Raw genomic sequence first — 15825 nt, 5'->3', positions numbered from 1 at the left:
AAGGTGGAAGACTGATAATTCATGGACTAGGAGAAGCTGTCTAAAATTGATCATTGTTGTAGAAGACAGCAGCATTTCATACATTTCTCTGTGTTGTTTTTAATCTCATTTAGCTTCCCAAAAGAAGGTGTAGTTATTGCATAGGTTATAGCTCTCAAGTAAAAAAAGATCCAAATGTCTTTTAAAACAATCTATTAAGGGGTGACTATGTCAGGCAGTAATTGGCTGATTGAGTTTTGGTTTAATATTACACCTTGCCCCTAGCATCCACTCCTGCTGTCTCTAGGCACTGTCCTTTTCTTTCACAGATTTGACATTTTCTTTTGACCTTAACTTCTTAATGTTCCTTCATTTCCTAAATGCTTCATTTTTCATGCTTGCAAAAATGGAGTCTCTTATATAAGGACACCTGTCATGTTGTCAGTTCATAGTAAAACCAGCACCGTAACTTAGACATCACGCTTCTCCTCTGGTTACAGTCATTTTATATAATAAGATTTAAAACAATAAAGTTAGTGTCATTACTCTGTCTCAAAATTCAAGTTTTTCAGCTTCTTTTCTTCTAAACATTTCTTTTCTTTTAATCTATAAGTCTTATTTCTCTTATCACTCAAAATAAATAAAAGCTTTCTTCTCCAATTACCTACCTAGCTAATTCTCTTTCTGCTTCATTTATGTCCTACATTATTTAAAAATTAATCAACGTTCTCTTCCTTTTTTGTTCATTCATTTATGCCTGACCAACCTCCTCAAACCAGTTCCATTGAGTCAGTAATAGTCTTTTATTTCTCAGACCTAATGGATGCTTTTCTATCCTTGAGTTATATTGTCTCCTTCATGAAACATTCTCACTTTTAGAAAGAGCATGTTTTCGTGGTTTCTCTCCTACCTCTTTGACTAAACTTCTTTAGCTTCTGTCTCCCCTACCCCTGCCAAGCATACCCTGTAGATAGTTTTGTATCCTACAATTCTTTATATGTTTAACCTTATTTCTTACTTCTCTGCTACATATACACCTATGACTTCGGAGTCTATGTGCCTTCACCAGTGCTTCTCAAACTGAGTAATTTAGCCCCCAAGGATTTATCTGGAGACATCTTTAGTCATCACTACTGGAGGATGGGTTGGGGATGTTACTGCCATATGGTATGTAGAGTATGGATGCTCTAAACATCCTGGAGTGTACAGGACAGCCTCCTATAACAAAGGAATACTAAGCTAGAATGACAATAGTGCCACAATAGAAAAACTCTTCTCTAGACCATACTATTCTTCAATTCCCAAATTATATTGACTTGCTTAGTTGATGTCTTTACAACAAACAGAAAGATGTTTCACAGAGGCTTTGAATGAAACATTTCTATAAATAAATCAAACATAATTTGCGACCAAACAATTCATTTTCCCACGTTGTCTTGTCTTAGATAATGAACTTTCCTTTTAACTCCTTCTGAGTATATGACACATCTTCTCCACTGGAAAATTCTTATTTAATATTATGACTGTAATGTCCTCTGATTTCTTCTTTTTGTGATGTCACGTATAATCAATACTATATGACCTTTTATACATTTCGTCACCTTTTTTGATGAGACAAGGGATGTATTCACAGGTATGATATGACTGTCACCCACATACTTACTTATATGCATAAATAGAGGGTCAATCACCTTGGGAAAATGTTCTCTACTTCATCATGTTACTTTTAATACGTCAATTAGGCCTATCATATTTTCCAATAATCAAACTAATGTTTGCCACTATTTCACAAAGGAAGACTGAAAAGTTGGTAATGAAGCTCAGACCACCACCAACTTTTGCTTTTGAGTGTTGCCTTAGTCTTTTTGGGACTGCTGAAACAGAATACCCAAGACAAGGTGATTTATAAAAAATAGACATTTCTTTCCTTTTTAAAACATATTTTGGCTTTTATTTTAGATTCAGGAGGTACATATGCAGGTTAGTTACACGGGTATATTGCATGATGCTGCTGTTTGTGTGACTGATCCTGTCACTCAGGTAGTGATCATGGTATCCAATAGGTAGCTTTTTAACACTTGTCCCACTCTGTCCCTTCCCAATCTAGTAGTCTCCAGTTTATGTTGTTACCACCTTCATGTTCATGTGTACCCAGTGTTTAGCTCCCACTTATAAGTGAGAACATGTGGTATTTGGTTTTTTGTTTCTGCAATGAACAGATATTTGTTTCTTATAGTTCCAGGTGCTGGGGAGTCCAAAATCAACTGACTCACTTCTGGTGAGGACCTTCTTGCTCATCACCCCATGGTAGAAAGGCAAAAGAGTACATGCTCAAAAGATCAAGAGACTGAACTCACAGCCCCAAACTCTTTTGTAACTGGCATTATTAATCAATTCTTGAAGATGTAGCCCACTTCACAGACACCTCCCATTACGCCCTATTGGATATTAAATTTCCAATATATGCTTTTGGGAACCACATTCAAACCATAGCATTCCAACCTTTGTCCCCCAAATCCATGTCCTTCTCACAAGCAAAATACATTACTTTTATTCCATACCCTCAAAGTTTTGGTTTGTTCCAGCACCAACTCAAAAGGCCAAGGTCGAGAGTCTCCTCTGAATAGAATGGGGGTGAAAGTCAAGGCATGATTCATTTTGAGGCAAATGCCCTCCAGCTATGAGCCTGTGAAACCAAAGCAAGTAATCTACTTCCAAATTACAGTTTTGTAACAGGCATAGAATAGACATTCTCCTTCAAAATGGACAAATAGGCAAGAAAAGAGGGGTAACTAGTCCCAAGTCCAAAATCCAATAGGGGAAAAGCAGTAAATCTTAAAGCTGGAGAATAACCTTTTATGATTTCATGTCTTGCCTTCTCAGCACACTGGAACAGGGATTGGACCTCCAAGGCATCAGGCAGCCCATCCCTATGACTTTAGCAGGCTAATTCACCTAGCAGCTCTCATGGGTTGCAGTCTCACACCCGTGACTTTCCCAGACAGGAGCTGCATATTGACGGTTCAGTAGTTCTGAAGTCTTGGGGGCTACTCCACTCTTATGACTCCACTAGGCATTTCCCTAGTCGGAACATTCTGCAGTGGGTCTGCCTCTGCAGCAAGTCTTTGCCGTGGTCTCTAGGCTGTCTGTAACATACTTTGAAATCTAAGTAGAAGTTGCCATGGTCCCAGAGCTCCTGCCTGCTGTGCACCTGCAGAATTAGTGCCATGAGGGTGCTGCCAGGATTTACAGTTTGTGCCTTTGGTGGATCAAGCCTCACTTGGGTCCACTTGAGCCAAGACTAGGATGGCCAAGAGACACTGCATTCAGGAAACAGAGTCCTAAAGCAAAGGGGCAGTGAATCCTGAAGTCCTGTAGCCACCTCTCTGAAAACTTTGTCTTTAAAGTTCTATCTTACCTTGAAGGTCTGTGAAACACCTTTAAGGTTGTTCTTCTATTGCTTACTCAATAGAACCTGGCTTTCTTCTACCCATGTTAATCTTATTAGCAAAGAGTCACTCGGCCACACACTTAATATTCTCTGCTTTTTAATTCTTTTTAATTCTTTACATGGCCAGGCTGAGATTTTTCTAAATCTTTCTATCCTGCTTCCCTTTTAATGATAAATTCCATCATTATATTATTCTCTCCTTCTGTTATTTTACTGTAAGCAAGTAATAGAAGTCATACAGCATCTTGAACACGTTGATGCTGAAATATTACTTCTGCCAGATCTCCTAGCTCATAGCTCTTCAGTTCTACCTTCATGAAGTCCTAGGACATAGACACTATTCTGCCAAGTTGTAGGTGACTGAATAACAAGAATGGCCTCTACTTTAGTTTCCAATACTTCGTTTGTTATTTCCACCTCAGATGTCATCAAAATGATCTTGACTTTCTGTATTTCTCCCAGTATTCTGATCATGACCACTTAAGTAATCTGTAAGAAGATTTAGGTTCTTCTTAGAGCTCTTCTCTTCTTCTGAACCCTCAGAAGATGCACCCTTAATACTCCCTGTATAGCAAGCTAGGCTTTTATAGCCTGCCTCTCCAAATTCTTCCAGTCTCTCCTCTTTACCCTGTTCCAAAGCCCTTCTCACATCTTCTGGTATTTGTTATAGTAACAGTCCCATTTCCCAGTACCATTTATTTGTCTTAATCTGTTTGGGGTTACATAACAGAATACGTGAGATGGAGTAATTTATAAAGAACAGATACATAGGTCTTAAGGTTCTGGAGGCTGGGAAGTCCAATGTCAAAGATCCTGCATCTGGTGACAGTCTTGCTGCTTCCCATGGTGCGAGGACAATAATGCACATGCATGAGAGAACAAGAGATAGGACACACAGGCTCAAGTCTTTCATAAATAGTATTATTCCATTTATAAGTATGGAGCTCTTCTGACCAAAACACCTCTCATTAGACCTATTTCCAAAACACTGTTGCATTGGGTGTTAAATTTCCAACACATGCTTTTTGGGGAACACATTCAATTCATGGCAGGTATAGATGTATGTGTGTGTGAGTGTGTGTGTGTATATATATATATGTAACAAACACAAACATATATCTGTGTGTATGTACATATATGCATACACATTCATATAAACATAAAAACACATATGGATTCCTGGGGATATTGTCTTGGAATCCTGCATTTTTTAATAAGCACAAGATGATTAAATGTGAGCTCATGTTCGAGAACCACTTCCTTTGCCAAAGCCCAGACCAGTCATCAAAGAGGCTATTAGCATTTCATTAGTTGGCTTCTCTCTGTTGCGTCTATTAAAGAGCCTCCATTTCCCATTAATACAGTGGGTTTGTTTTCAGAGGGTGGCAGTATTATTAATAACGTGTATACTTTTAGGCTACCAGTTGGGAGACTGGGCCTCTGTTCTGAATGTTTTCCTGAGACCATATGGAGAATCCTTTGGCACCATCGAGACTCAAACCCTCTGACTGCTTGTAACAATGCTGGTGCTTTCAGTGATCACAGAACAGATCACAGTCTCAAGGATCAATGTAAGATTTGAAAACAAGGACATCTTTATATGTAGAGGGACATTTTCTGATCTGGTAAATAACTTATCAGTCTGAGATGATTTTTTTCTCAGTTGTCTCCCTTCCCTTATCAACACACATCTCTATTTCAATTTTACCGATTTATGTACTTCACTGCTGTTTAAATCCTTTACTGTAGTGCTTGGATCATCTAGGAACGTATGTGCCTCAAAGCATCAGCAAAGTGTGGTAGGTGTCCTTGAAGGTGCCTTCGACTGCAAAGATGGATATGCACTGGTTAATCTCTGATTCTGATATCAAGTAGTGGTATCCAGTTTGTGTCTACATTTCCCCATTTTGTTTTTTAAAAAGAAAAGAGTTAAAGAATCCTGAGCTTACTAAAAGTGTTTGGCTGGCACGACGGCTCACGCCTGTAATGCCAGCACTTTGGGAGGCTGAGGCAGACTATTGTTTGAGTCCAGGAGTTCAAAACCAGCCTGGGCAACGTTACAAAAACCTGTATCTACTAAAAATACAAAAATTAGCCAGGCATGGTGGTGTGCACCTGTGCTCCCATCTATTCAGGAGGCTGAGGTGGGAGAACTGTCTGAGTCCAGGTAGGTGCAGTGCAGCGAGTCAAAATAGGGCCACTGCACTTTAACCTGAGCAATCAGAGTGAGACCCTGTCTCAAAAGAAAAAAAAAAAAAAAAAAAAAGGAAGAAGAATCGGGGGGGGGGGCGGGGCGCTTGATGTTTCACTCAGCTTTGTGGAAGGATTCCTGCTATGAGCATGGAAAGAGACAAGTGGCAATAAGTGTGCCAGTTTTTTCCCCATTTCTGTCCTGGAATTTGTGAAACATAGTTTATGCAAACGTTACTACCATATAGAAAATGTCACACGTCCTTAAAGATGTATAGATAAAATACTACTAGGTATAAAAGGGTTGAGAGAAATAACTAGCATGAATACTATGAGCCTATTCTAAGTACATTACTTCATTCAGTCTTCAAAACATCCCTATGAAAAATGTATTGTTATTCTTATTTACTAATGAGGAGACAAAAGTTCAAAGATAGTGAATGGTTTTCTTAAAATAGTTCATTGTGATAGTTGGTGAAATGTTTAAATCCAGGTCTGCTTGTTTCAAAGCCTAAATGTTGTCTATTAATATGTATCAGTCTGGAAACAATGATTAAGAGAATTTGAGAGTATGAAGGGAATACTGTGGTAATAGCCAAACTGGAAAGATAGATAAGATCAAGCAATGGTAGACCTTGAATATCAGAACAAGGATTTAACTTTTTTAATATTATGCATTTATGTATATATGTGTTTGCATATTTATACCTTATCAATAGCAAAAAAGTATTGATGATAAAAGGTCAATTCATACAAATAAAAATATTTGAAACGAAATATTTCAAATATTGAAAAAATAGGTACACAAGTAAGTGCACATGTATGTACATATACATTTATGTTTGCATATATAAAAAGTTTGAGTGGGGAAGTGACAACACGAGAAGTTTGTTTCAAGAAGTTTGTCCTGGCCACAGCATGTGAGAGATTTTAGTAGATAGATATTTGAGACTGGGAGACTAGTTAAGGGATGCTTGAGCTAGCTCAAAGAAATAATGAGAGTCTAAACCAAGGTTGTAGCCTTGGGAATGGAGAGAACGAATGGATTGGAGAGATTATGAGCCATAATGCTAGTTGATATAATCAGTTTCTCTGGACAGTTTCCAAATGAGACTTACCTTAGTGAAACCACATTCTTACACACTCATAAATTTTCTAAGTAAGGTAACAAACTGGGTCCTATGTATGTGCTAAAAGGCTATAATTAAAATCAACCCGCTTATTTTAAAAAATACAGGTTAAGGAGTTGACTTAATTGGGCCACAGGAGAGCTATCTATTTATGGTGAGAAATTCCTACTCAAAGGACAGCACATCCAAAGGCAGTGCTTGTAAAACATTTGAGAGTTTGCAAATACGAATCTCTGAACTAGGTTATTCTAATTCCACTAATTGGCTGCCACCACCTGCATTAATTGATATACAGCCATCTTTTCCCTGCTAGTCCTAAACGTATGTGGCCACATTGCCCAAAGTGCACAAATTACCCACTAAAGTCAATGAAACTTATGGCTCCTGCCAACGTGGTAGCTGGATTATTATTATTATCGATCCACTTGGCTGCATCTTGTCACTATGTCACAGCTGGCTTGCAGTACTAGGAAAGAACTATTACCTATGCAGAATCTTGAAAACTGTGGGGAAAAAAAAGTAGATGGAGAAAATAACACTATTAATGGCCTCACACCCTGCTGTGCTTTGGTTTGGGACAAATGTTGGAGAGAAAGTCAAATCCATAGTTTGGCAGAGAGAGTGTTGGCTGGCATTAATGCAAAAATTGTATTTAAATTTTAATGGATGGTGGATAAGTGTTTTAGATTTTTGTGAACATTCAATTTGTAAGTTAATTTTGGAGTACCTAACCCAGAAATCACATAATCGAAAATCATTCTAATAAGAGTTTGGCCGTGACTCAATTCACAGTTAAAGGAGAGACGTTACTCCAAATTTAGTCTCATTTTTGGATCATGAAAATTCTTAGATTGGGTCATACACACCATGGTGCCGAGTAGTGCTTAATTAACTTAATAGGCCAAGACTTCATTCTGCATGATCCTATGGGATTTGTGAAAGTATTGGTAGCCGAGATAGAAGCAAAATCAAGAATATACCACCAGGTGGCGCTTAAGGACTTCCTTTCTTTACATGTCACTCAGTCCAGGATTTATTGATGTGTGCAAGTGTAACAGTAGATACTAATTTCCAGAAGGGTGGCATGAAACTTCTTTAAAGATTTTAGAAATGATACACTGTTTCTAATCATAGGATTTGGTCTATTTAGTGAGCCAGACCACTCTGCACACACATAAAGGAAACGAATGTTATCAAATAACAATGATAATATCAAAATTGAGTAGTTACTCCATGTGAGACAACTGTGTTCATTAACTCATTTTTTAATCTCAAAACATACAACATTATTTCTTGTTCATCATCTCATTTCTTGCAAGGGCCCTATCAAGTAAGTAGTATTTATTATTGTCATTCTTTTCCTAGAAAAGGAACTAAACACCCTAAGAGATTAATCAACATTCCATGGTTAATAACAGAGCTTGTAGTGTAATCCAACCATCTACTCCAAAGCCTGAAATCTTAACCAATGTGTCCATCTGCCTCTGATATGGCACTGGTTAAAGTGTAGACGATTGTTCTAGTTTTCAACAACTGGTGTTTAAAATTCAGGGGACATTTTAAAGTTTTAGTTGACATTAAAGTTGCACTGAATTTCCTTCCGGGTAAAATGAAGAAGCAAAAGGTGGTGGTCACGTGTATTCAGTAATAGACACAGAAAGACTATAATAGCAAGTATAATACACTTGGGCTGCCTTTGTGAATTAATTTAAAAATGATTGCATGCCTGGAATTGCTTAATATGAACTTCCCAATAGAAGAAGCTTTGAGTTACCCTTTCTTGTTAATAGGATTGTCACTTTTTTCTCTTCAACTCTGAACAACAGATAACACTGTATAATACTTGTGTCAACAGAGGCTCCAAATCAGTAGAGGATAGAAAAACACTCTTATTCAGGGACCCATTTTCTTTGTTTTAGAAAAACCTGTTGGGAAGAAGGTTAATCACAAACAGAGATGTAATTCAGCATGGGAAAGACTTCCTTCCCCATTTTGACAATAGCCTTAATCTTAATTACTTGATTCACTCCAAGGAAGAGTCAGATTAATGTACCTGTTAGAACACCACCTAGTTTCTCTAATTAATGTAAATTGTAAAATGTTCAGGAGGTGTTAGAAAGCAGAATGTAGTTTGTTCCTATAATTTGAAAACATCCTAATCAGGATGTATTCTTGGAGGAAAGAGCTCTTTGTATACTATCTCTAGGAAAAACAGTAAATTTTAAAAGAAAAAACAAAAAGGCTTGAGTTGAAGTCACATTGGGGATGTTTTGTCTTTCCGAGCACAGGCATATAAAATAAAGGAACCCATAGCTGCACAGGGGTTGGTCTGCAGATATGATGAACACCTCTAAGTCATCCAGGGCTTATGAAACAAAGGAAGTGCAATTCAGTTCTCTGAAAATACTAAACTTAATGTTTGATCATTAGCACACAACTGTCTTCAACACCACCCCCACTGCCACAACTATCATCATCATCGAAAGAAATTACAATTGTTTAAGATGCTGTAAAAGTAGAAATGAAACAAACTTTGTCCTTCTCACTTAAGAGTTGAATATTTAGATATAGAAGGTAAAGAGAAGTATTTATTTTAATGCACATTTTGAACACGTAAGTTTTATTATCTTTAATATGATATTGGGTAAAATGATGTATGCAGAAATATTATTAGAGGCAAAATAAACCCTTTTTCTAATAATTTTATTCACTTATTGTCATAGCCCATTTATTGTTACTATAAGGCAATACCTGAGGCTTGGTAGTTTACCAAGAAAATTTGGCTCACAATTCTTCAGGCTGAAAAAGAAACATGGCACTGGCATTCCGCTCAGCTTCTGGTGAGGGTCTCAGTTTGCTTCCACTCATGGCTGAAGGTGAAAGGGAGTTGGCAGGTGCAGAGACTACATGGCCAAAGAGAAGCAAGAAAGAAGGGAGGGAGGTGCCAGGCTCTTTTTAACAACCAGCTCTCATGGGAACTAACAGAGTAAGAGCTCACCCACCCTATAGGAACAGCATTAATCTCTTCATGAGGAACTCACCGGTGATCCAAACACCTCCCATTGGGCCCCACCTCCAACACTGGGATCAAACTTCAACATGAGATTTGATGGAGACAACCCATCTACAAACTATAGCGCTTCTTTTAGGTATATTATTTACATGTAATTCATATGTTATATATAATCATATATACATATATAAGCTATATATAGTTATACACATATGTATATATTATATATGTGTGTATACATAAACTATATAATATAGACATATAAAATATTTATGTAATATTCATATAAATATAAACTATATATATGCTGTATATATGTGTGTATATAGTATGTGTATGTATATACACACATACACACATATATAAACTATCTGCTATTTACTAAAACATTTTGTTTGGTAGAAGGAATATCAAAGTCAACAAGACATATGAACTCCAGGAACATTGCATCTAATAAAGAGGATAAGAAATCAGAAAAAACTACCACCTGTGAAACATGTTATGCTACAGTTAAGTATAGGTAGCTGTAGAAGTATGTAAGAGAGTCCTCCAACCTATTTTGTCAAGGTGTTTGTAAGAGATGATCCCAGAAAGAGGTGACTTATAAGTCAAAGAAAGAATAAGCATTAACTGGGCGGGGGGGGGGGGGGGGGGGGCGTTCCGAGCATTTCAGTCTGCAAAGACCCAGAGATAAGAGTGACGAGCTCACCCAGGAATCCTGAGTAGCTTTCTAAGGTTTGAGTTAAGACAGTTGAAAGAGAGCTGGGGAGAGATGAGACTGGAAAGGTAGGTAAGGGCTTATCCTAAAGGGCCTTCTTTTGCTATGAAAAGTTTAGGCTTTATCCTGCAAGGTGTGAAGGACACATGGAAGGATTTAAGCAAAACAACGTTTGTTCTTTGTGAAGATCACTCACTCCAGATGTTGTGGGGAGGAGGAACAGGCGAGTAAGAGGGGAATAAAGGGTTCCAGGTGGTGATAGCTATTTGAGGCAGAGATATGAGTATGCTGACTGAGGGAACAATAATGGAGGTGGACAAATTTGGGTGGCATCAAAGTTTAGTACAGAAATCATGTGAGCTGGATTAATAGCTGAACTCATTGTGATACACGAAATACAGAATAGGATTCTTTTGAGACCTAAGTAAGATGTATAATTTATTCTTAAGATAAACTGGTAGTTTGGCCCTAGATTTTGAAGAAAAAATGATTTGTTGCTGCAAAAAGATGGTGATAAGAAAACTGGGAGTTTTAGAAATACTGGAGGTCACTGAAATTGTACGAACATATTTCTAATTCTCTTATCTGGGAATCATGTCTTCAGCAACTTCCAAAATTGTGAACTCACTTGACCTCTAATAGACAAACAAACATTAATTCTGGATTTTCTTAATGGAGGAGTTTTGCATCATGTACTTTACTTGGGGAGATTCTCACCTCTACTTGCTTACTAAGTCTATTGGCTTCTCTCCTAGACATGGTCATAACATCATCACTTAGCTGGTTCTCCAGCTTGAAGGGGACGAGAAGTACTGAAAATGAAGAAGAAGGTGGGAAGTAGGTACTCTTGACAGCAGGCACCTGAAGAAATGGTGGCTGATATTTATTATTTGATGACGTCTCCATCGTGCACTTTCTAGATGCCTGGTACCAGGTGTATCGCCCATCTGTGGCATCAAAACTTGGGGATTCAGCTGGCAAAGAAAAAAAACACATTCTTTATAATACAGGTGCAAGGTCTGAAGAGAATAGACAAATTTGAGTCATGTAACGTTATCATAATCTCCTATTTTACTACCCACGTAGTAAACTGGCAATGTGCTTAGTGACAAAAGTGTTAAGAATAGAATGAGGTGTACTAGATGCCACTGCTTAGAGAGAAAGGAGTCTCAAATATTTCTAAAGCATCACATCAGAAACGACTGATTGTTAAATTGGTCAAATACGGATTAAAAAAAGCTTTGCATTTCTTAAAGATTTTATTTAGGTGAAGAGGAGTAGCTCTACTGCTCTATGGAAAAATCGTAGTGTTTATTTTTCTTCATTTTCTTCTTCTCCTTTGTTTAATATTTGAAAGTTTACCTCAACCAGACAAATTCTCAGATGTAAAGAAATTCATTTGTATGGATTCTAGAGATGTTGAGAGGTGCTTTATTAGCTCAGTTTCTTGAGCATTACAAGGGGTGTTTGGGCACCTTTTCTTGACTGGTTTTATGAAAGATGGGGCTGCTTTCCCACGGAAACTCCACCTGCCTGTAGAACCTCTGGCATAATATGATGGAATTTCCAGAAAAGATTCTAATTTTAAATTTTCTCACTCAATGGCCAAACTCTTAAAAAATGGAGGGGGGCATCAATTTATTGTTCCTATTTGGTCACGTTTCATTCACATCTTACCGTACTGTAACTTGGCCTCACACCCATGCCACCCTTAGAACATCTCTCTTCAGATTTCCACTGATTCCTCTTAGGTTACTCCCAGCTTATGTGGCCTGTTGGCAGCATTCGCCTCCCTTTACTCTAACTTTTTCTTGAAACAATGGTAGGGCTCTATTTTTTCCACAATATTCATTATAGTGTTAAGGGCATGTCTGTGTGGTAATTTGGTCAGATCTCTCTCCTCCTTTAGACAGGAAGCCTGCTAAGAGAAGGCTCTTGGTCTGTGTTACCTACCATTGCATGACTGGAGCCTACTGGTTGCCACATAGAAAGAGCTCAATAAAGAGTATTGATGGCATGAATATGTGACAGGCTCACTTTAGGCTAGCTTTACAAACATGGGACTGAAGCAAAGAGAATTCTCTACTTTCTAAAAATTTAGGCCAATCTCCCTATACTAGTTTAATCGCACAAGTTTGGAAAGCCACTAGAAAATGTCTAGTAATAACTTTAAGTTCTTGTATTCCTGTCAAGTTCTACCTCAAGAAAGGAAGCACAATAATTTCATTATCTCAATTATAATGAATGATAATGGTAAAAATATTTAATGATGGATATAACATGGGCAATGAGAAGTTTAAACCACTATTGGCTGGAAACAATTTATATGGCTCTACAGCTAGTATCTGCTAAATATTAACTTACTGTGGACTGAATTATGTCCTTCCTAAATTCATATGTTCAAGTTCTAACCCCCAATGTGACTGTATTTGGAATTAAGGTCGTTAGGCATGAATTAAGATAAATTAGGTCATAAAGGTGAGACCCTAATCCTATAGGATTGGTGGCCTCATAAGAAGAAATAGATCTTTCTCCATCTCTCTTCTCCCATCCCTTTCCCTATGTGATCAGAGGAAAGACCATGTGAGGACAAAGTGTCCCACCTGCAATCTGACATGAGAGCCCTCACCAGAAACTGAACCCTGATAGACTTTGATATTGGACTCTTCAGGCTTTAGAACGGTGAGAAAATAAATGTCTGTTGTTTAATCCTCCTAAGGTATTATGTATTTTTATGGCATCCCCAGGCCAGTACACAGCTCTAATTAATCATATCAGGTACCTATGTAACAGACAAATTGTCACTGAGCTTATTATTTTTTTAAAAAGTCACAATGTTTCCAGATAGAGATCTTCTACCATTTTTATAACATTTATTTAAAACTTAAATATCCATTGACAGAAATACTCTTCTGATATTACATACCCAGTAATCACAATAGAAAGAAATTACTTTTTCCAGTATGTGTATGCTGGAAAAGTCCATGTGGTTTTCTTTCATAAAATAAATCATAATTTGTTACAGGTATTTGCTTATTTTAGAAATGCTACAGTACACCAGTTGTCACAATGTAGTCCTTGAAGGATAATTCTGCAGGTGCTCCAAAAAGGTAGTCTTGATTAAGCTAGTGTGGGAAATGATGTTTTCTTAAAACAGTGGTAAATGGGTTTATTTTATTGCTGGGCCTTTTAGACACTCACAACTAGTGTGTTGAACGAATTTATCAATAATGTTTATGGAACTCTCAAGATATATAATGCAGGTTTGTCCAAAGTCATTTGACCAGAAGATCCTTGCTTCACAACACAAATTAAAAACCCATGGAACTGATGTTTTTCAAGATATGTAGATTCCACAATAAATCTTAGCGTAAAAATTAAGAATCATTTTGCAAAGGAAATAATCACTGTATCTATAGGTTTCAGAGCAGAAAAAACAATCTAGGTATTTCCAGCCACTAAGGAAATCACAATGCCCCTCAGTCCCAAATATGACACCTGTCAAAGGGTCAAAGGACGTGGAGTCTGCTGTGCTCATTGTCATATCTGCAGAGACCAACGCATCAGCCTCCACTGCTGGAGAAAGATGACTCTCTCTCTCTCTCTCTCTCTCTCTCTCCCCCACAATTTCATGCAAGTGCATCTCATTGGCAGATCGAAATTGAATCCGGAGCCCTAGAGACAGGGTAGTCCTTGAAATATAATACCTAGACTTCCAGCCTCAGAGTTATAGAGTTATGAATTGTACAATTCTGGAATTCTATTTATTTTGTCACTGAAACTCCCTGTAAATTGTATTCTGAGACTTCTTACATCCTGTTTCCATACTCCTTTTCCTCATTCCCTCAGGGAAAATAGACAACTAATCTCTTTAACACTTTTTTCCCTGTTTGAGGAAATTGTAGGCACACAGTAGGGGCTTTGTAAATATTTGTTAAGGGAATAAATAAATAAAGGACATACAAGTTGTTACGTGATTCAGTCAAGAGGAAAATACTGTGAAATCAGAAGACAGTTAATAATTGATTGGCATTGACGTGTAGACTTCAGAAAGTGTCACAGTGTTTTCATGAATTGACTTTATTAATTGATGACCTATTTCAGTTACCTTAAGCATACTTGTACAATAAAATTAAATTAAGGTGTATTTACTACCAGGTACTCATGAAAAACAACAAGCATATTGAATATGATACTAAAAAGGATAAGATAAAATGAGTAACAATCAATCATGAAGTTTCTATAATTTCTTCCTTTCTTTTCTCCTCACCACAGTGGTCAAAGATTCTCAGAGGACCTGACATACTTCTACTCAGCATAGATGTGTCTTACAGATGATGGAGTCTCAATGATTCCTCCTGGAACGTGGCTCAAATATGCAGACTATCATCTATCCCTCTATGAGAAGCCGGAGGGCTTGAAATATCAGATAAATAGTATAAATGTAAGGTCAACCCTATCAGCCATCAATCTATGTCAAATTTCAAAGCTATTATAATGTCTTTTTAAATGTTTCCTGTCAATGAAGAGTTAAATTTCTACTGGCTTTGTTAGCCCACATTATTACCTCAGCATTGTGTTTGTGTGTGTGTGTGTGTGTGTGTGTGTGTGTGTGTGAGAGAGAGAGAGAGAGAGAGAGAGAGAGAGAGGAAGGGTTTATTTCTCAATGTATTATTTTATTTTAAAATCCAGGCAAAGTAGGGGGGAGTCTATATGACAAACTCAAATACTTTAACTTGCTGCGGTGAACATTCTAAGAAATCAAAGCAATCAAAGCATTCTCTTGAGTGTATCTTCTTAATCAGCAAAATATTATATTTGGATTTTATTATTTTGAAGAAAAACAAACTCCCTATGTAAACTCTGAATGTCAGTATGGCTTTGGTCTCTCTGAGAGAGAGAGAGACAGACAGACAGACCAAGAAGGAGAGACAGAGAGAGAGAAAGAGAGAGAGAGGGAGAGGGTGATTGATCTCTCATACATCAATCACTGTGTCAGAGATACTTTGCTACAGTGAGTATCAATGAATTTCTTAGAGTATCCTTCTAAAAAAAGGGAGAGGAGAGTTAGAAAAAGAGAATGTACAGGTAATAACCAAATATTTAGTCATCCTGTAATTGTCTAGATCCTCTTACAAGTTAGTTGGGAACATCAGACTAGTTCTGGCCAATGGGTTATGAGCAAAATTCACATCAATATTCATGGCCTGGGAGTGAATGATTTTCTCTCTGATTTTGCCAACATAATTTCATTCTCTGATTCTATGAACTTGGAGGTCACACATGCTACCAGTAGTGGCTAGAAAATGATGTCTGACCTACATCAGATTTGGTGAAGGAGAAA

This window comes from Chlorocebus sabaeus, chromosome 22, assembly GCF_047675955.1.
Source record: "Chlorocebus sabaeus isolate Y175 chromosome 22, mChlSab1.0.hap1, whole genome shotgun sequence".
In the NCBI taxonomy this organism is placed as follows: Eukaryota; Metazoa; Chordata; class Mammalia; order Primates; family Cercopithecidae; genus Chlorocebus; species Chlorocebus sabaeus.
This window is presented reverse-complemented; position numbering follows the sequence as displayed.